Source organism: Cydia pomonella, chromosome 8 (genome assembly GCF_033807575.1).
Source record: "Cydia pomonella isolate Wapato2018A chromosome 8, ilCydPomo1, whole genome shotgun sequence".
NCBI lineage: Eukaryota > Metazoa > Arthropoda > Insecta > Lepidoptera > Tortricidae > Cydia > Cydia pomonella.
Window position 1 is genome coordinate 20,488,057 of NC_084710.1, and position 23,505 is coordinate 20,511,561.

Below are 23,505 nucleotides of genomic sequence, written 5' to 3' on the forward strand. Positions count from 1 at the left end.
TAAACCGTGTTATTAACTTAGTGGTAGTGACTTGCGACAGTTTAAATTCAAATAAGACGTATATTACGAACATATCGGACAAATGTAACAAAAATAAATTTTATTTAAGAACCATCTTGTACACTTGTTTTGAACTTGTTTCATATTTACTCAATTTGTACTCAGTGTAATCGAAATTAGTAACTAAAAATGACTATAAAACTAGTAGGAACCGATGTATCTAGCAGATTAGCATGATTTACGATGGGTTCAACTAGTCGGAACAAAACCTTACAAACATTTGTATACATTTGCAAGACCTAACCTAACTTGAGCAGAATTTATCGGTAAGCTCCCGTTTTTATAATTTACGTGAGCCCTAAAGACACAAACACAAAGTAATTTACCGTCAGTAAACATAAATAGCCCGTGCGAACCCTTCACGGGACGCTTGCCAAGCAAATCCCTTTTTGACAAAGGGGGAAGCCGCAGTAGGTCTGTCTCAAAAGGTTTCTTGTTAGAGGTACCTATGTTTGCCCTTAGTGCATTCTGCAATGCAAGTTACAATACAAAACAAGTAAGGATAATGTGGTGAAAACTAGCATACAAGTAAGTAAAAGTTTTTGTTCGGAACACCGTTACGCGGACCCGGTATATCCTTTAGCTACGTCCAAAAGAGAGGTACGGGCACTGTGAATTCATCTCGCTGTATGGTAGGGCACAGCACAGCGGGTGTCATTCTAGCCTAACTAGGGAAGTACCTCCACTTTCCAGAAAACCGCGGCCAAATAACACTGCACGTTACTCAGTGTTGTGTTCCTGCCCTCACCGGTTGCCAGAGCTCAACGAGTGAGCGGAGTATTAGGGTCTGTAACTCCTCAGGAGTTGCAGGCGGAGATAGGCTACGGAGACTGGTTACCATCAGGCGGGCCGTATGCTTGTTTGTCATCGACGTAGTATAAAAAAAACCTCCACTTTAACCTCAGGTCAAACATTTAAAACTCTATAATACTGGAATTATAAATAATGATCAGGAAAGCTAATACAGGCAATACTGCAAACATAACTTTGATTTAATTAAAAACTGAGGTTATTTATTATTCTTATTATTTATTTATTTATTTATTGGAATACAATTTTACAGCATTACAGCTAAGGGGGGCGCTGTAAAATTAAGTAGTAATAGAGCTATAAGCTAGGTAATAAAAATACATATATGATAAATATGACAATAATTAAAAAGCTGATTCACAATAACGCAAAAAATCTTATGAAATAGTTATACGATTAGTACGACAAGAGATGTGATAGGTCAAAATATAGTATTTTTATTTTAAGTAAAACTAAAATTAAATGTTATTAATTATTCAGGGAACTGGAGCGGCGGCTTGGGGAAAGGGGTAACGATCCCCGTTCTGGGTCTTGGCTTGTCCAACAAGTCTCTATCGCCATACAGCGTGGCAACGCTGCGGGTGTGATGAGAAGTGTTGGACCGGGGCTATAATCGCGAAAATCGAGTTTGCAAATTACTGGTATCTTTCTCTGTTTCTTTAATTACGCCTTTATTGGAGTAAAAGAGCAAGATCCCCGCAATTTGCGAATTTCGGTTTTTGCGGTAGGCCTCCAAGCATGCCACAGAACGGGTTTTTAGGTTAGTTAAATAGTTTTTGTAGTAATAATTATGTATATAAGTGCTTTTGTTATTATTAAAGTTATACATATAAGATACTTATAGGATAGGACATAGACGTAATTTAATACCTATCAAATCGACTATTAAATGTAGTTAAAACCGCTTCAAGGACCTATTTTAGATTTGAGCTAGTTATAGTTATACCTCTGTATATTATCTATTGTGTAAATAAAGCTTTAAAAGTTAAAAAAAAATCATATAAGTACATTTAAAAATGTGTAAAGCAATTCCTAGTTGGATGGTTAGACATGAGTTGACCGAGGAAGTTGCCAGCCCACGAAATATCAAAATATCTCAAAAATCATCTTTTTATCATGCCTTTATAACTTTACTGCTCCTTTCTTTACTACTGTTTGCCCGAGATTCTTATCTTAAAGTCCTTGGAAATGCTCACAAGATGGCTAACAGTTGCGAAAATGTTAAATCTTCCCACAGTGATAACATTTTGAGAGCATTCAATGAGAATAAAAGTGAAAACAGACGATTTTGGATCCTCGTAATGTAACTCATAGTCGCAGAAGCCAGTGTCAAGTCAGTATATTTTACTGGTATATTTTGTTGATAACGTAAAATTGTATCTTAGTTTCATAGACTTTCTGACAGTCGTACATACGATAATTTTGATAGACGCCATTTATTGATCATTTGACTACGATTTTCCATTCAGCCATAACCATTTTCAAAGAAAAGAAACGATTGACGAAACAAATCAGAGCGCAAACAATTCGAATATTGAAAGAGAAAAGATGGGATCAGTAAGGGGAATGGCTTTTTACTCAATTTCTCAGTGTATTTATAAAGTAAAATAGAATTGGTCAAGTGTGAGTCGGACTCGTACAGAGTATAGCGGCAAAATAAAGTTATGTGAATTTGGAATTTGTTGTGCGAGACTACGGTCAGTTTTATTATTAAATTAGTTTTGATTGATTGATATGAATGACTGTTCATATTTTTACAACAAATTTTAGACATGTTACAGTCCAATTCAACGTAAACTGACATCGGTATATTAGACTAACAAAGAGATGGACAGAATAAACAATTTATATTAAGAGGGAAGAATAAATTTGCTTTGCGATCCTAATGAAATAACAATACTTTTTCTATAAAATTCAATTTCGGAAAAAAACGGTTCCCACTAACTAAATCTTAACAAGTTTCTTTATTACAGGTTTATAGACGTTGCTTTAAAAAATATTTTTTTTTTTTTTGTAAAAAAAAAAGGAAAACCTATAAGTATACCTAGTTTTTCATGGAGTCAATAACATACTAAACAATGATGGAGAATGAAAAATATTGAGAAGTAGAAAAACATTTTCGAGTATGGACGATTACGACACGTTACGTCGTCAACGTCGTGGACGTCGTTGTAAATCTGTTTTATTTGTGGTGCAATAAAGAGTATTAACTTACTTACTTACGTGCTATATTTCCCTCTTAATCTTCATACAAACAACATTATTTATCATCATAGTTTGATTGTTTTTTCTCAAAATTAATTTTATTTCTCAATTTTATAATGAGAGCGTAGCTTCAATTGCTTGGAGGCGGTCCGTATGTCTCTAATTCTGCTTATTTTCCTTTTAAATGTGACCACGCTGCAGAAACCTTAATCGAATAACTATATGTAAATGTTAGGACCCCTCGAGCTTGTCTAAGTAAGCGGAATGAAGCGCTGCCGGACAGCACTCGACCGCCACTTGAAGCGGGCAGTGTGAAGGACAAATGGGCACTTGGGCGAGTTACTCGACTCGCCCAGGCATGAGTTAAGAGAGCGGGCGGTTTAGTTTTGAATTTCTAAGTGAATTCTTGTATCAACTAAGTTTAATATATTACCACGGTTTTTATGATATTTGACACCAACCAAACCCCTTTTACTTTACCTACGTTATTCATCTGTCTGTCTATCTATCTTCCTATTTGTCAATTTTATCTGCCTATCTGACCGTCTGCCTCTTTATTCTTTACATTAAAAAATAAATAAAAACACGTAACTTAAATCTTCCTACAATATTGTAAGAAATTATCTGTTAAATGATAGGTACATCCTAAAATGTTTTTTTTTATGTGTATATAATACATGTAAATGTGTAGGCCCCTACAACTTGTCTAAGTAAGCGGAATGGAACGGTGCCGACACATTGTTTTTTATAGAAACCATTACGTGATCACTGAGCACCCGTCATATAAAACGAAGTGTCGGAGGCCTCGGACCGGACCAGGGGGACCTACCGCGAAAACCGAAATTCGCAAATTGCGGGGATCTTTCTCTTTTACTCTCACTAAGACGTAACTAGAGTAATAGAGAAAAAATCCCGCAATTGACCAACTTCGATTTTCGCGGTTACAATGCACTGGCCTAGTGTGAGTCATCCTTAACGCGTCCTCGTACAACTTGCTCCACCCTCCCCTCTTGACTAACGATCGAGCCGCGGAGAGATTGACATTTGTTGTGCGTCCGAGTGCAAATGAGCTTTTTTGTTTAGATAAGCCGTAGTTCCTCGGGCTATCCCATTTTATCAGGATTATACTAACATAGGATATATGAGGTGTTTTTAAATCTTGACCATATTTTGCAAGATTAATATAGGTCATACTGAGAAATTGACTATGGGCCCAATCCCGAAATAGCGAAAATTTTTTTAGCTCAGTCATAGAAAACCATATATACGTACTAGTAATGATGAATAGAAAGCACAAATATTTAACTAATTCAAAGAAATGTGACTTGGCTAATATTTAAGTTATAATTATAAAATTACTGATTATTTTAACTACCGGCCTTATTTGACCTTTAAGATTCATCAAATATTTGGTAAAGATACGATATGGATTGGATATGCCAGTGTGAACAGTGACGTTTCTTCAAACAAAAACGTCACTTTTAACACTGACATATCCAATCCATATTGTATCTTTAGGGCATTATTAACGTATAATAGTAAATGACACAGAGGTTTCAATAAAAATGCGTGTTAAACGTGTATCGGCAAAATATATGTTACTTTTGAAAATGTGAAAACAGAAACATTTATTACTCACTAAATTCCAGACTAAAACCCCTAACTTTATGTACCTATAGCAATAAGTTAAGACCCCACAATACCTTACCTAAGTAAGTATACCTCATTACAGCTTATTTACCTAAATTCATTTATGAAACGTGCAAATATACCGAGCATTTTGTTTTACGATTATTTTCTAGCTACCCGGTATTTTACTACTCCCTCTTTCGTTTATATTTGTGTTACAGCTTCCACTAAAATTTGCGGACACGTCAGAAATTGGTATAATTTTGGAAAATTTTATAGGCAAAGGCCGATTGTTCCACCAGTGCTAAATGTTATGTTGTTATGTAATAATTGAAGTAGAATATGTAACATAACCTTGTCGTGCCCAATGTGATTCCTAAAGGACATATTCCTTTTTTAGCAAGTATGAATGAAAAGCCTGGATAGGATTTTTTTCCACTCAAAGGAAAATCAACTGTAGGTTCCAAATAATTTGGTATAAATTTCAATTATTGCTTAAAATGAGTATGGTGGGCAGGACGAGGTTATGAGAATGTTAGTTCCTTTACTAATTATAATTATTAATTAATAAATTGTCAAAATCTGACATTGATTGCAGTCATTATACAAATTAAAACTACATCGAATAATAATTCAGTTAATTTAATTGTAAATCGATTATAATATTTAAAAAATAGATAACGGTTCACTTTCACTTGAGTTGGGATATTACCGGATTGGTGACAAACACGAATACTTGTATCCATATTTTAACTTTATTCGTTTGTGATCCAAGGCAATGGTCCATAATGCATTTAAGATTTAAAACTAAGTATTAGTAGAACAAAAACAAAAAGCGCACAGTACAACAAAAAAAAAAAACAATCACCAGGTAGCGGTCATGATACACTTAAAATGTCGCACAATATATAGGTGAGTCGTATCGGCTAACTACAGTAGCCAGTTTACAATAAGACGATTCCAAGACGTCTTCACTATAACTTGTCCCTAGTCCGTACTTGAACTGGCCGCTTGTCACTGCATACCCGCCCTTTTATAACAATTCAAAAGCGGGAACCAATGACAAGTAATTAAGAGTCAATTGATACTCTTTTATAAGCTAATCTTAAATAAAAGTATGAATAACTAAAATATAAGCTATTTCTAAATAAAAACGATCCTTACAGTTGTTCTCATATTTTTTAAACGTCCAACCAAATTGCACCCATCAAACAAAGGACCCATCAGACTTTCACGCTTTTCTACATTTTCTAGACAAAAAATACTAAGCTACTAATTATCATGGAAATTGTAAGACGTAACAAAACTTAGATTTTTTGTGTACTAGACTGTAAAAATAACACTAACCTTTTTATGAACGCCTCAAACATAAATTATAAATTAAGATAAATTAGACAGAATACTTTCTTCCAAATAATTTCCAATTAGGACTTTACAAAGTCGAAAGTTATTTTTGTGAGGAACATTTTCTTTTAAATTCGTTGAAGCGGAACGCAGGAATTATCGATTTTTCTTAACAATTAGGCAATAGCTAGAGTGAAGCGGTTGGCGGGCACCGTTAAAACGCAAAACCTATTTGGAGTAGATTTGTTGAAAATGGTCAGTCACGTTGACTAAATTGCAGTCAGGTTCAATCACGATGGCACACTTAAAGATTGCATAGTACCTAGGCTAGACGACAATCTTTTTAGGGTTCCGTAGTCAACTAGGAACCCTTATTTAAATATCTAGGGAACGAGCTTTACTCGGAAAACATATAAAAACTCAAAAATGCGCGTTTTCCCAGAGATTAGACCTGGCTAGATTGATATTTGTCATCATTTATTAACAAACACATCACGAGTGTTGGCATCGTCACTCACATTATTGTCACCCATCGTGTTATAAGGACGGAGAAAACGTGGAAATAAAGGCACGTTCTATACGTTTATGAACCACTGATTTTATTTAAATACACTTTAGATCAAAACGACATATGATTGACACGATAAAATTGGATTTGGAGATACACACAATAGGTTAGAAAGACGTGTACCACCATGCGCAGCTATCAATAGATGACAGCTGCAGATCGGTCGGCGCCATCTTGCTTCCCTATTCGGGGGAAAACCGCTCCTAATTTAATATTACCTTCAACGTTCATGGCTGCCAATGTCAACATAGTTTCAAAGATACCCGGAATCTTTAAATAATCGACAATCATAATATTTTGACGTTTAAGCAATCATTACAATTAGATGTCGATTGTTAACATGATATCAGAGATACCCTACATTTTAATAGCAACCGTAATATTTTGACCATAATGGTTGATAACTGTCATCATTGACTATAATTTTACGTTCAATTAATCAAAACAAACAACTCAATAACAAACATTCGTAAGTAATCCAAAGATAGGAACAAATGTGAGTGCAATATTCGACAGCGCGTCGTCATATATATACAAGAATTGATCGTTTAAAGGTATAAGATCAGTCCAACTTGTTAGTTTTGAGGATGAAAGCAATATATATATGAATATTGCGGTGAAATATTGCGTTTATGTCATAGTAAGTATATAGTTGCTGTGCAATCTATTTTTCAATAAACGGTACTTATTTTTTTTACTGGATCAGTGAGCCAAACAGGATCTTGGTCACTGATACAAGAGTGCGCCACTCTGCCCTATTCTGCGGCATTTGACGCCAGTTGGGTATTCCGAGGGCGGACAGGTCTTTTAGGGCTTCGTCATCCCAGCGGTATCTGGGATGCCTGGGGTAAAATGTACGGAATCTAATTAAACGGTACCGTTTAATTAAGTTACCATAATATACCTACCTAAATTTTATAACCTTAAAGTCTTGTAGTTTTTATAATTTCCATATTTTCTTTAAGTATCCAATTTATTATTTTAAGTTACTTTTTTATTTAAATTTATTATTGTGTCGTCATTTCTATGGTAACCTACCCCAATATGCCGCGTTAAAAGTTGGATGTAGGATTCACCTACCGATAGGCCCATTTTGTTACTAAAAACTGACGAGGACGCCCTTGTCAGCAATACAGCACGCGTATGCTGTCTACTGTAGAGAGAGGTAATCAATCACATGTTCTTCTAATGCTGCGAGAGGTTTAAAATAAAATCTCGGCTTTTTATAACGCTCATCATAAATTACACGTATTCAAAAATAGAAGTATTTGCTCAGACGGTCAGAAAATGAACATGCAATTTTATCATGGAATTAGACAATGTCACCCAAAAGTTTTAGGTCCACCCTCGCCCTAATTGACTGAATCGGGCCGTGAAAGCAAAGAGTAATACCTCTATATATGGACCCGGGTATGTCCTTAAACTACGTCCAAAAGAGAGGTATGGGCAATGTGAATGTCATCTCGCCTTGTGTGGTAGGGCACAGCACAGCAGATGTCATTCCAGATCTAGAGCAGAGCCCAACTGGGGAAGTACCTCCACCTTACAGAAAACCGCAGCCAAATAACACTTGACCCTACTCATAGTGTTGTGTTCCTGCCGGTGAGTAAGGTTGCCAGAGCTCAACGAGGGGGGTGGGGTTAGGGTCGGCAACGCGCATGTAACTCCTCTGGAGTTGCAGGTGTACATAGGCTACGGAGACTGCTTACCATCAGGCAGGCCGTATGCTTGTTTGCCACCGACGTAGTATAAAAAAAAAAAAAATGCCTTACGCACACGGGAACGTACATTTACCTACAACTTATTTAACCGTAAGGTATTTGATTTCCTTGCGTGTTGTGATGACTATCTCTGGTAACTCAATATACAGCAAATGGTCGTGACAATGACATGGAAAATGTGTGTCACGTCCTTTTGACATTTCTCTTTTCTCAGAATGTAAGAGATATTTTCACTTGCTTTTCTATGGGGGGTATAATAATACCAAATAAATGCCATTTAAACTTAGAGACAGTTCCATTTAACATCAGATAATGTATGCATCTATAATGAAATGAAATAATGAAATAATTTATTAATGCATGTGGAGAATGGGTTACAAATATTAGCTAAAATTGCTACTTTAGTAGTCTCACCAAACTCGTGTTGCCTTTACTATAGTTAGTTTACTATAGTTAGGTACCTACCAGTGGCGGCGCGTCACAATCATTGGTAGGGAACCCAGAGCTACTTTTGCTTTCCTTTTCTCCATGAACCGATCGTGAAAGAACTCAACGGGCTGAAATTAGACAAGCCGGTGGGAATCGAGTTCTTTGAACGATCCGCCACTGGTACCTACATCAATTAGATAATGTATATACCTATAGTTACATCATGTTACTGCCGTCCAGTCAAAAGCACTGGTCGTTTGTATGAAAATTTTGTACTTTGATACAATTACTATTGTTGCGTGGACTCCATTGTGTTTTCTTCATCTTAAGGGAATACTTCTATCAAATAGTTTCAATGAGAATTCTTAAATAAAACACGATCGCTAGCCGGTTGAATGAACACCGTATTGAACACATACATCAACAACCTTAATTCAAGTACATACCTGGCGTGTATATTTATACCGTGTATTGACAATTTGTTCAGCACATTAACAACCTTAGAAAAATGTTATAACGACTAAATTCAAATGGCAAGTTCCACATTTCTTTAAAGGTTTTTCTGGTACGTGCCCTATCACGCCACGTGTTCCGTCGATAATTGAAGTGGTTTTCTAAACACGTAAATATTAAAAGTTAATCAAAAGTAGTTAAGGTGCTTTGGAGTAAATTCGTGAACGGGATATTTTAAAAAATCGCTAATATAACACTAGGCCCTACTCATAGTGTTGTGTGCTCAATGAGGGGGGGGGGGGGGGGTTAAATAAATTACAATAGTCAGCAAGATGCTATGGTTAGCGTTGCTCAAAGTACGAGTATGCATTGCTTCTAGTTACTCTAATGTAGTCTCTTATATATAGTGTAGTCCATCATACTAAATAATGATGAGTTCCAGGCGTCCATTGGTTGCGTTGGCTGATTGCCATCGGGCGGACCGCACATATGTTCGCCACTGTCATTGTTTGCGCCGCATAAATATAACCTTTTTTATTATCTATTCTGACCTCCTTGTCGGGTTTTCAAATAAACAGCAAGGCGGAAAAAGAAGTATATGTACATGACACATTTCAATGTCTGAAGAGAAAAAACCCACAAATTACGATATTGCATGCACTACAAATAAATATATAAAAGAAAGTGAGATCCATATAATTTAAGCACATCAATATCCAAAGTGCCGCCGCTCTGTGGACGCTCAACAAGGAGTAATTCAGAACCAGTATAATTATTTCGGTAAGTTATTCCGCATCTCCAGTCATGATGTAAAAACTAATGGATTATATAATGTTTAATTTTGCCTTGCAGAAACGAGGCAGAAACTTCTCGCACGGTTACTGTGGAATGAACTGCCTTCTGGACTTACACGACATATAAATGATGATACACGCTAGACCGGGCCGGGGCCGCGCTGGAGCTTTCGGCGCCTCGTTTCCTATGGAAAGTACCACGTGATCACCGATCGGTTGTCATAGAAAATGACTTGTCGGACGCCACGGCCCAGGCTCGGCCCAGTCCAGCGTGAGTAATCCTTTAACCTTCAAGAAAAAGCGGACCTACTCCCATCTTAAAGGTCGGCAATGCACATGCAACCTCTCTGGTGTTGCAGGTGTTCATAGGCGACGGTAATTTCATACCATCAGACGTCCTTCTGCCAAAGTTTCCATACATACCTCGCATAATCGTGTTTTACTATACATTGTATTAGCAGGAGATATGGAGATAGTCATATTTAAAACTAACAGCGTGGCGTTAGTGAAATAAATTGCTGGGCTATGCTCTAATATCGTTTTACAATTTAAGTACTTTATTTGAAAGACAAGTGTGATGAAAAAATATTACATGTATTTTTCATCACACTTGCTCGAAAAAGATCTTGTTTCATGCAAGTTTACTGAAGGACAAAAACCCATATTGTTCCCGTGGGATTTTATGGATTGTAAAAAAAAGGTGTAACTCGATAGCTTTTTTTTTCATTGTGTCACAAATTCGTACGAACCGAGTAGGTAAATGAGTTTTACCTTTAAAATACTGACGTTGATAATTTATTTTTATTGTTTATGTTAAATAATATTTTTTATTTTGTTTAATAGCCTTTAAAAATATTCTTACAGAATTTCCAATCGTGGCTGAATGCCAGATAAGTCTGTGCCTTCGATGGCTAACCTGTCAATGTTTGAAATGTCACCGTATTAAAGAATGATTTCGCGTAAAATTTAGTTTTTTCTTCGCAAGTATGATGAAAAACACTGTGTAACTCCGAGGGTAAGAATATTGCAAACTCGAGTCTTCTATTCCTGCCTGCCTGCGGCTGTCGGGAATTACCACCCTCGTTTCCGAAATTTATATACTATTGTTATCGATATATATTTTGTACAGCGGTAGCAGTATGGTTCCATTTTTATCACCTGTCACTAATGTCTGTCAGTTTCGCGTTTACATACTTGTTAGAACGTAAACAAATGATAAAGAGCCGACATTAAGTTGGTCTGGACTGTCATAAGTTCATAACAACTTGTAGAGTTCAGTAGGGCTAAGGCCCTACAGGACAGTTTCAAATTCATAAAAAAAGTCGAACCATTCAAAGGTCTAATAAAAAATATAAGAAAGTCGTAAAATAAACATGGACATTATGCAAAGGAGCCATGTCTGTCCCAGGTGCGTCAGTGTCCACCTGATTTATAATTTACATCTACCCTTCCGTTCGTCTTAAGTCACTAACTTCAGGTACAGAAAAAGAGCGAAAAATATCTCTAAAAAAATATGTTTTTTTATAATACTTTTAAATGCAGGCAGAGTCATTTTAGTCAACAATTTTAATTATAATTATTGACATAAATAATAAACAGTATTTGGCCCGAAATTTCTTTTCGTTATCTTGTTTCTGACCACTCTGTCACGCGTGTATTTATGTTTTCTATGAAATAAATAAATCCAGTGCTGTTGTTTGTCTTTCTAGCTGTAGATTATAATTTACATGAGAAAAATTATACACAAAATTTCATCACATACAAAAAGCTCCACTTCGTCACATTTTTTGGGGTAAAAATTCGAACAACGAAAATAATTTTGACTCATTTAAAATATTATTATTTTTAACATTTTATTTTAGCATTTTTATACACTTTGAGGATCTTGGGTCCGCTCTACGTAACCCCAAGAATGTGGCACAGGCAAAAGTTTTTTTTTAAAGTGACTGCAATGTGATCTTCCTGCCCAGAGACGAAACTAAGCATCATTGGGATAGTCCAGTTTGCTGACGAAGTCTACCTTTGCCGAAAAGCGAATGGCAATCGCTTAACTAATATTTCCTTTAAGGAAATTAAATATTTTCTTTTATGCCGTTTAGAAAACTTTTGAAGTCTACCGTTCTCCAATTCTTCCTCAATTGCTCAAAATTTAACTGAAGAGATCCCTGAAAGGGATAGTTCGTCTTCGTGCAAATAATGTGTGTTCTTTCCTGTTTTATGTTTCTTTTTGTATAATAAAGTGTTTTACTCCTACTACTTGCTAAACTAGGTATTACGCTCACTGTCTCGGGCGAGACTCCAGACTCGCCAATCTGGGATACCAGCCCGCCGCTCTGCCATATCCTTCATAATAAGAGCCACCCTGTGCGTCTCCTGAGCATCGGCGTCTAGTCAACTCTATGGCCGCTACTCGACCCAACGTTGGCACAACTTCGCAGCGACGCCATTTTCTATAGCGCTGACTAGACGCCGACGCGCAAAAAACTGTGGGGTGGCCTTGATATGCGCCTTAGGAAGTCTGTGGTATCATTTGCAGACGTATCTTTAATACAAAATTTATAACGCTAGAAGTTCTTTCCTTGTGGCGTTGTCTTCTATAAGAAAGCTCTCGTGGCTCTTAAAATAATCGTAAAAATGTGAAGTCATTAGAGTGCCCGAGGCACGTCACACGTCACAGCTGTGCTGGGAATAGATACGTTCAGATAAAATATATGTACATATGATTTTGAATAAGGTTGTCAAACAGTGAGATCTTTCAAGCAATTTTCAAGTAGCGAAACGGAAAACAATTTAAAATTGAAAAGTAGGACAAAAAATTAATGATTTTTGAAAACTTTTCAGTTAACGGTTCTTTAAATAATTTAATGTTTTTCAACTCCTTAGTCTCAGAAAATAAAAATGAAAAATTATACTTTAACTATTGTATAGTTACAATTAGTTTCATCAGCCATGTGGCAAGTATAATAGCTTTAATTTTGTAATTTTTTTTTTTTTTTTTTAGCTATGGATTTTATAAGGGAGATAGGGCGGCGAGCTAGGGAGAGGGGGTGTGATGCCCGCGTGGGTTCTTTCCTGGCGCAAAGGCTATCCATCGCAATTCAACGCGGTAACGCAGCGAGTGTGATGGGCACCTTTGCGCCGGGAACAACTCGCGGGGGCCTCTTTGAGTAGTTTGTTAGTTTTAGTTTAGCTTAAGCTTAATTTGTACTGTATGACATCATTATCTATTGACGTAATATTTAGAGTGTATTTTGTAATAGGTAACTTAGTATTTCATACAACGATATTTTGACAGTTTGTGTTTGAAATGTCGATATGTACATCTTTTAAACGCGATATAATCTGTTCAAATTGTGTTAACCCATGAATAAAGGATATCTCACGCTAGACCGGCCCAGGCCCGAGCCGAGGCGCCCGACACGTCATTTTCTATCGGCTGATCGGTGACCACGTGGTGTCTTCCATAGAAAACGAAGCGCCGGAAACTCCGGCCCAGCCCCGACCCGTCTAGCGTCAGTCATCCTTTACGATCTGCGGTAACCAAAGACAACGTTGAAATGGATGAAACTTTGTTTTTTACTCTTTTCACTTATACTTTTCTCCCTGAAGTATGCAAAAGTCAAACAGGTTAACTTGGGAGAATATTTCACCGAGTTTAGAGGCCGCACTACTTTTACGGCTACCAGGATATGTTTTTTACGCCCCCATAAACCTTTTTTAAGTGTGTCACTATCGAAGTTTCATCAAATCTGGGGGCCGATGCTGGTTAACTATTTGACATAGTTTTCATCTAGCCTAGCGGTAAGAACGTGCGACTTTCAATTCGAAAGTTGCGAGGTCAAACCCCGGCTCGTACCGCTGAATTTTTTGGAACTCATTATAAATCATTTGAGATGTAACGGACAAGGAAAACATTGCGGGAAAACAGGACTAATCTCAATAAGGCCTAGTTACCCCTCTCGATTGATACCTAGGTCAGATGGCAGGCGCTTTCGTAAAAACTAGTACCCTCATGAGTTGTGGCAAAAAGCCGCGAGAGCGCGTGGAAGATGATGAAAGTTTTCATCTTATTTTGATATGACCTTGAGTCGTATCATGAGGCATATGACGTTCACCAATAAGTGCGAGCGAGATGCTTCATGACTCGCATTCTAATTGCATTTCATGAGCGCGAATCAACGTTAGCTCCTCACGCTGTTTGGTTGATTCAAGCCCTTATCAAAACAAAACTGTATTAAATTTGTAAAACAGAATTGGCTCCTTAGTTTGGAATTCAAATCACGGATCGCTGGATTCAGTTTTTACGGGTTAGTGAAAAGTTGGAAAACTGAGTATTATTGCTAGTTAGTTTTAGATGTTTGACGTGAAGTTTTTATGAGTAGGAGGATTGGTTGTCATTTCATTTTCCGTCCCGCGACAGCGTCAAAGCTAGCTGTGTGCTAAGATTTATTAAATTATTAGCAATTAGTGTTGTGCAAATATAAACCTTACCTGCCTATAATACAACGTTTATTTTTAACTGACAAATATCAGTGAAGTGCAGTGCTTATCTTATCGCTCGCGGGGTGAGGGGGACGGAAGGCTCCCCGCTGCTACTGTACAAACAAGTCGGTTTTCTGCATTATTTCGGTTGCTATGCATGGCATGGAGTCCTCGAGTGCTCCTCCCCAGGGCACACTAACGAAATCTGAATCCCAGCCAGATCTTCCTTCAGAGAGCCCCTCAGGTGACGATAACCCCAAGTTACATATGCGCAAAAGGAAGCAGCCTGACCACGATTATGGCATAAAACAAGAGATTCAAAATTTACGGAAGGATATTATGGCTCAACTTACGTCCTCCAGTGCCGATCTGAAAGAAGAAATTAGGTCGGTACTCTCTAAAACTCAAGTCTTGATCAACGAGCAAGCGCACATGAAGGTGGAGTTAACCGATCTCAAAACTAGGGTTTCATCCGTCGAAGATAAAAGTGCGACACTCTCCACCCTACAAAATGATCTCACTGCGGCGAATGAAAAAATTGAAAACTTGATCACCGAAAATAACAATAATAAACAGTTCTCCATGCTAAATAATGTCGAGATTTCGGGGATCCCGTTACAAAAGGGAGAAAATTTAAATAGCATTTTATGTAGCATTTGTAATCTGGTGGGATATAAAATGTTAGAGAGCGACGTAGACACAATATATCGAGTTCGCCGCTTTGTTTCGGATCCACAAAACAGCATTACGAGTGCCCGTCCGCCGGCTATTATCGTGCGTTTCACCCAGCGACGGCGTAAGGATGAGTTGCTAGGCGCCGTTCGCGCGCGCCGTGGACTCACCACCGCCGACATCAGCCTTCCGGGACCGGCAACGGCTGTTTACATTGGAGATCATCTAACGCCAGCGAATAAATTGCTACTCAAACGTGCCAGACAGCTTAAGGTTGAGCTAAATTATTCATTCGTCTGGACTAGGGATTGTAAAATATTTATGCGGAAAACTGATACCAGTAAAGTTATACAAATACGTAATATTCATAATTTGGAAAACTTAAAATGACTATCTATTTCATATTGGCTGTTTTGTGTCCGAGATATACTAACTTGTAAAGGTTTTAAAACGCAGAATATTTTAAATCTACTTTCGCTTGTTTGTATTTTTAACAATAATTCAAAACTTCTAACGATATCGCTAATAAATAATGTGTCAATACTGTGCACACGCCTTTATTATGTTCTAAATGTAAGTACAACGCACCTATGTAACTTTTTAAGAAATGTATTACGCTATTCCTGCATGGACTTTATGATATATGTAAGTAGCAAAATCAATAACACGAATAATTCCTTTTTAGCGAAAAATGTCGTTTAGTAAAATAACTGGTTATTATCAAAATGTGAGGGGATTGCGGTCTAAATCTCATGAGTTTTTCTCACAAGTTACGCAGTCACATTATGATTTTATTTGTTTGTCCGAAACGTGGCTCACGGCGGATTTTCACGACAACGAATATTTTGACAACAGATACACTGTTTTTCGATGCGATCGGTCTGCTGTTGATAGTGGTGCAGCGCGGGGGGGCGGGGCGGCGGTGGCCGTGCGAGCAGAGTATCATCCAATCGCCCGGGACTGGCCTGTGCCCGCGCGGGCATATTGTGATTGTGTGTGGGTATCTCTCCCGGTAAGTTTCGAGCGCGGTTCCAGAACCTACTGTAGGCCCGGTGGTGAAAATAAGCAACGATACCTTAATATTGCGTGTATATATATACCTCAAGGACAAGGCTATAAAGAGGCGCTCGCTTCTTTTCTCAATATAGTTAGTGAAATAATCACCGATCGGCCTGATGATTTCTTTCTTTTAACAGGGGATTTTAACATACCAGACGCAAACTGGGCAGCTTCCTCATCACCTGATATGATCCTGACTTCAAGTGGTACTTATGCAACGAATTTACTACAAGATTTTTTGTGTTTTACAGACTTAAAACAATATAATCGTATTTTAAATTGCAACAATCGTATTCTAGATTTAATAATGAGCAATTGTGTTTGTACTGTCGCCGCTTGTGATTGCCCTTTAACTTTTGAAGATATCCACCACAGATCGCTCACAATTGATTTATTGCTAAACTGTACAATGTGCCCAATTAAGTCGGCTCCTGGTTTCGCGTACAACTTTCATTTAGCAGACTTTAAAAATATGAATATAGAATTGTCTAAGATTAATTGGCCTAATTTGTTTGATACGCATAATTTAGAGGAATGTATTGAATCCTTTTATAAAATTATAAATGATCTTTTTGTCAAGTATGTGCCCCGTCGAAAAATATACACCTCTTCTACAGCTCCCGTTTGGCATAGTAAAGCGTTAAGAAAAATTTTAAACGAAAAACGTAAGTATCACAAATTGTGGAAAACATACAAAAACCCTCTTGATTACCTTCATTTTAAAAACCTACGAAAGCGTGCCGAGAAAATGGAGTCACACTGTTATAAAAGTTATATTGCTTATTCGGAACAAAAAATAAAAACACATCCCGCTTTTTTTTGGACCTATGTTAAATCCGTATTCTCTAAAAATAAATTCCCTCAAACAATGTCTTACAAAGGTACCCCTTCTTCAGACGCTAAACAAATATGTGATTATTTTAACGATTATTTCCACTCTGTTTTTGAGAAATTTACAGATAATATGCCTAATATTAGTAGTAGTTTAAATTCACTCTCGAATCCTCCCATTGATTTAAATTCAATAGATATTACTATTAACCTTGTTCTTAAACATTTAAATTCTGTTAATGTTCATAAAGGCTCTGGACCTGATGGAGTCCACCCTCTGTTTATAAAAAAATGTTCTAACTCTTTAGCAAAACCCATATGTTATCTATTTAAAAAATCATTAAGTGAGGGCTATGTTCCAAAAATATGGAAACAGGCGTGGATAACCCCCATACCAAAAGGAAAAGTTAGTCATGAAATTGAGATGTACCGACCCATTTCGAAACTATGTCAGTTTAGTAAAATCCTGGAAAAGATAGTAAAATGTCAACTCTTCGAAGTCGTTAAGAATCATATTACCCCCCATCAGCACGGTTTCTTTAAGGGTCGTTCGGTAGACAGTAATTTGTTAATCTTTACAGGCGAAGTTCTTGAAGCAATGGAGAGTGGACACTGTGTAGATGTCGTGTATACCGATTTCGCCAAGGCCTTTGATAAAATTTGTCACAGCACATTGTTATATAAGCTTTGGCGACTCGGTATACATGGAGATCTTTTTCGATGGATTAAATCCTATGTCGAATTTAGAACTCAGGCCGTCGTATTGTCCGGTTATACATCACAGTATAAGGTCGTCACTTCAGGAGTCCCACAGGGATCTCATTTGGGGCCTCTTCTTTTTGTGTTATATATTAATGATATAACCGACTACATTAAGCACTCTAAAGTTTTACTCTACGCGGATGATGCTAAAATTTTTAAAATTATTAAAGATGTTTCTGATTGTGATCTACTACAAGAGGATTTATCTAACTTGGAGAGATACTGTACTGATAATAATATATTTCTGAACAATAAAAAGTGTAGTATTATAACTTTTTCTCGGAAAAAGAAAAATATTGGTCATAATTACACAATTTCCAATAAAGTATTAAATAGGGTAACGCAAATTCGAGATCTAGGTGTAATAATGGATTCTAAGTTATCATTTATTCCTCACATTGAGAATGTAGTTACTAAATCGTTTAAGCAATTAGGTTTTATCCTACGAGTCGGTAAACCATTTAAAAATTCTTTTAGTTATATAACTCTCTATAACAGCTATGTAAGAAGTCGTCTTGAATTCGCGTGTGCTGTTTGGAAGCCATTTCATGCTGTCCATATTAATAGAATCGAAAGGCTCCAAAAGAATTTTGTAAAAACGTTAGATTTTAGGACTGGACAAAACTACGTTGATTACCACTCCTCATTGCAGTACCATAAAATTCAGTCTCTTCAAGACCGCCGCGACTGCGTAGACTCGGTTTTACTTTATAAAATCTTAAACTCTAAATTGGAGATTCCCTCACTACTTCAACAAATAAATATTAAAGTCCCTCGTGCGCGTCAGCGTAAATGTCGCAAAAAGGAATTATTTGCTGTCCCATTTAGCAGAACTTGTTATGCACGAAATATGTTTATAAGGCGTGCTTGTAGACTTTATAATGAATGCGTAAATCTTTCTAATATTGATGTTTTTCATTGTAATATAGTATCTTTAAAGAAAGCATTTGTTTGTGAAAAAAATAATTAGGTATTGATTTTATTTTATATAATTAAATATAATACCTGTATCAAATATATACCTATATAGTGAATGGCACAATAGTGTATGGCGTATATAATTGTAGTACTTAACTCTGCAGGTATTTAAGTAAGCTTAGAATTTATTATAATTGTTCAGTAACTATATATACATATATAAAACTCAGATGCTATGTAGCAAAAAAAAAACTGTTTAAAATCTAGCACTCTTATATTTAATTAAGGAAACCGTAGGTCTAGCTTTTAAAATGCAATAGTTAATAATACCGCATATTGTAAACGACCGTTTGTTTCTTAATAAAAGAAAAAAAAAAAAAAAAAAAAAAAAAAAAATAACTGAAGAATCTATGGATATGTTTTGATCAAATAGGACATTGTTGGGATGTTATTTTCTTATTACGAATGATATTATGGATACTTCACAATAGTTTTATGTGGGAGGCGTCTTTAAATAGAAGTCATAATAAATTTTCGTCGTAGGCGTTTGTTCGTTTGTATTCCAAGTTCTTTGATATCTATTGAAGTAAAATATCTTTTGTATTTAATGAAATAAGTAAATAATGTTAAAGGACAATTTTAACGCAGATCGACTTATATATAGAGTAATACAATAATTATGTCTAATATCGTCGGTTAAGAGTTTAGACCTGCAAAATCCATTTTTGATAACAAAGAAATATGGACCTATTTTTATAGATAATAACATTAAAAATAAATAAATTTCGAAAATGGATTTAGCAGGTTTACACTCTTAACCGACGGTATTAAACTGCGATATTAAACTATCGTGAGTTATAAGGTTTAGATCTACATAAAGGTGTCCTTAGCTCTCTAAAACAAGTCAGAGAACTAAAAAATACGTGAGTTAAACCATAAAATTAGGTCCAACATACTATTTAATTCCATTAGCAAATAAAAAAGACTATACACAGAGCTGGCAGCACCGTAATGACAAATAAGCAATGGATGATAAGCATCCTGATTAAATGAAATTTAGGATATACCGTTCAACATTAATTTATCAACACAAATCATTAAACATAATGATTTGAATTTGAGAATGGAAACTTTCTTGGTAAATATTGCAAGCCTGGAAGGCCAACATTCCCCTTACGACGTCATAATGTTGCCATCTGACAGCACTGTTATACAATGACTACATTCTTCCATAATTGTAAGTAAAACTGAGTTGAAAGTTGAAATAAATGAAATAAAACAGCCACAGGTTATTAATAGTGGTTTGTTAACACAAAAAAAAATTCGCTTCATAGTCCTAAAACCTACATCCAGTTAAAATTCACGATTATATCCAAAATATAATGCTGTAGGTACCTATATAGTTAGTGGATTCGTAGATTCATTATAAACACTTCAAAGAAGGCAATTTAAGATATACCGATCAATTTTAATTCATCAAATTAAACAGAATGATTAAAATTTGAGAATGAAAACTTTTTGGTAAAGATTGCAAGCCGGGCAGGCCAACATTCCCCTAACGACGTCATAATGGCGCCATCTGACAGCACTGTTAGCTTTGCGAAGATGACGTGATTTGCTGAAGATTTTAATAATCTTGAAAGTAAAACGGTAAGTAAACTAAATAAAGAAAAATATTTAAAAGTAATTTACCAAGATAAAACCAGGTATACATATATATATATATATATATGTTATATTTAAAGACTTAAAATAAATTTATAATTTTACCAGGTATATAAGTATGTTGTATTTATAATCAAAAGTGAAAAACAAATAGAGTCAGACCAAGACAAGCCCGCAACGGAACTTCCATTAAATTATGACGTATAAATAAAACTTGCTCTGCGTGTGCTATCAAAATCGTTGCAGACTTATCTTGGTCTGGCTCTAATTATCTCTTAATGCATGAAACCAAACCATCATACAAACAATACCAAACTCTCATTGTAGTGGCTTCTTGTACTTAGGTCATAAGTTCTGTCCCAAAGGTTTTAGCTGATAAAGTGTTATACAAAGCTTTTAATTATAAAAGCTAGCCATTATTTGAAAGCTTGCTTTATACTGATCAAAACGTAATATAATTAGTTTAAAATTTAGATCGCGACTTTGTTTACTACTTGTTTACTTTGGTATTGTCGTTACATGCGCATACGCGGCTGGATTGTGAAAAATTATACTTCATAAAAGGGAGTAAATGTCAGTGTCTCATTAATAAAATACGTACAACTGTATATTTGTATAAACCTACGAACGTTAACGTTATTTTATCACCAGCACTTAATTCTTCAAAAAGTCTGTACTTCAAGTAATACTCTTTAAACTTAGGTTACTTTTCAGTAACATGCTTATTTCTAACTGCCATCCAACGAGTAGGTTTGGTTACTCGTAAACATGTACAGTTGCAAATTTGGCGGTTCAATGACACATGAATTATATAATATCTAAAGAAAGACAAAAGACCCAGCTTATGTTGTATAAATAGGGATCAAAATCACCTTGAATATTACATAGAATTATGCAAAACTGAGACAGAAAATTACGTTAAATTGTTAAAAAGTAATTGACCATTAAAAAAGCTTTCAATGTATACGAATAATGAGGGATCTGTACCAATAACTATTTCATCAGTCAAAATCTTTGTGACAGAACTATTGAACTAAGTATACGCCTCCATTCCCCAACTTTTGGTCTTTATCACACAGTTTTATCGTGCCTTATTAACTTGACGTCTATTTCAAGTGTTATAGAAATCGAAACTAAGAGGATTTGCCAAGAAACGTGAAAAAAATAACGAGGATATTTCATGGGAAATTTAGCAATTTTAAAAATTCTCTTTGGCATATTCCTAGTCGTGACTCGTGCCTAGTTTGTATCATATCAAAGCAAATCAAGGATATTTAAATGTTGTTATGTAAAAAATAATGAATATTCTCAGGCGTTACTTTGCGGAATTCCATACTAATAAAAACAATAAATTTTACTTTTCCAACGTGCTAGTCAAATAATGCTAACCCGTTATACTTACTTGCGTATTTTTGCATGGGAGGGTGGAAACATTAATTGTTATGTAAAACCCCATTCTTTAAAAAGTGTTATTAAAATTAATTTATATTAATTACAATACAATGATGGCCGTTTGAAATAACTTTACAAACAACGCTGCAATTAATTACTAAGCGTAATCATTAAAATGTACACCTAAAATACAAATATTATGTTTCATCAAAATATTTACTTCTCTAAATTTATTTAGTTGGCTTCGTTCGTCCTGTTTATTAATGTTTTGTTCAAATGAAATATAGATATTTAGGCTGGCTTTGAGGTATTAAATGATTTTAGTAGGTATTCATACGATATTCTGGATGCAATATTATGCCTTAGGTAAAAATTAAACTAATTGGATTAGTGTTAATGAGCACTATGAGAAGCTTTTTAGCAAATTAGACTGAAAATATTAAATTGATCTAATCTTATTTATTAACGTAACGTTTTGACGACCTATCTGGCCTAGTGGGTAGTGACCCTGCCTATGAAGCCGATGGTCCCGGGTTCAAATCCTGGTAAGAGCATTTATTCGTGTGATGACCATGGATATTTGTTCCTGAGTCATGGATGTTTTCTATGTATTTAAGTATTTATAAACATGTATATCTTCTATACATATAATAAAGCTGAAGGGGGTCAAAAGTCTGTACATGGAAGATATTCGAAAAAAAGTAGGCTGGGGATACTAAGAATCGTTAACAGAACACGTTCCATCAGTTTTTAGAATTTTTGTCTGTTTGTCTGTTTCTCTGTTTGTCTGTTTATTTGACCTCGCATCACGTGAAAACGGCTGAACGGATTTTGATGCAAACTTTACTAATCTGTCGAGAAAATGCCCGGCCAAGTTATAGGCTATAAAAATTCAACCTTTAGAAGGGGGGGTAGCCACTACACTCGATTGAGTTAAGTTTGCACCTGAATCTTATGGCGCTACTTAGGAAGGAGGTGCAAACTTTTACAACAAATATGTGCTACGAGTATCGAGTACCCTGCTAAACTAACAGATATGGTGCTGAAAATAAGCCACCGAGGAAGGATTTTGCCAAATTAACTCTAAAGTTAGAAGAGGGGGGTACGGATATCAATTCAATTTCAATTGTGTTGATGTAATAATACAATGAAATTAAACGACACTAAATTAATTGCCATACATTGCACAGTGCTATCTTTTGGGAAACTGAGTAAAAATTTAGTAATCAAGTAAACTAATAATTTTTAAGAAAAAAAACCGACTTCAATGAGGTAGACCGGTGAAAGAACGAATATTGTTGATTTTTTATTTCATACAATTAAATTAAAAAGACAGCGTCCTACGCCTAATTATGTAGAAAAGGAGGTAACGTTTTTTTTTGTCACTGCACCCACTTTGACACTTGACCCACTTGACTGGTAAGATACCCGCAATAGAGTATTCGACTGTATTTAAGATAAATTATTTCACACCATGCATGAAATAAAGCACCAGATAATTATTAAATAAACTAAATAGGATAGAAATATAAAAATGTGTCTTGAAAACCTAACTACTTGACAAACATGCACAGAGAACAAATTGCCAAACGTGAACTATGCATCGTTGAAGAGTTCCATTCTGTTCATCATGAACAGTTCCACTTCATCAAATGTCACTTCTACAAATGTAAATACTTGATTTGTTGATGAAAATACAAAAATCACTATA

At 35.7% G+C, this 23,505-nt stretch overlaps 1 protein-coding gene across 1 annotated transcript in view; it reads right to left on the minus strand.

Moving 5' to 3' along the window:
- Positions 1 to 23,505, minus strand: part of LOC133520817 (acid sphingomyelinase-like phosphodiesterase 3a) — a 121,007-nt gene that overhangs the window by 39,183 nt on the left and 58,319 nt on the right. The window lies entirely within an intron of this gene.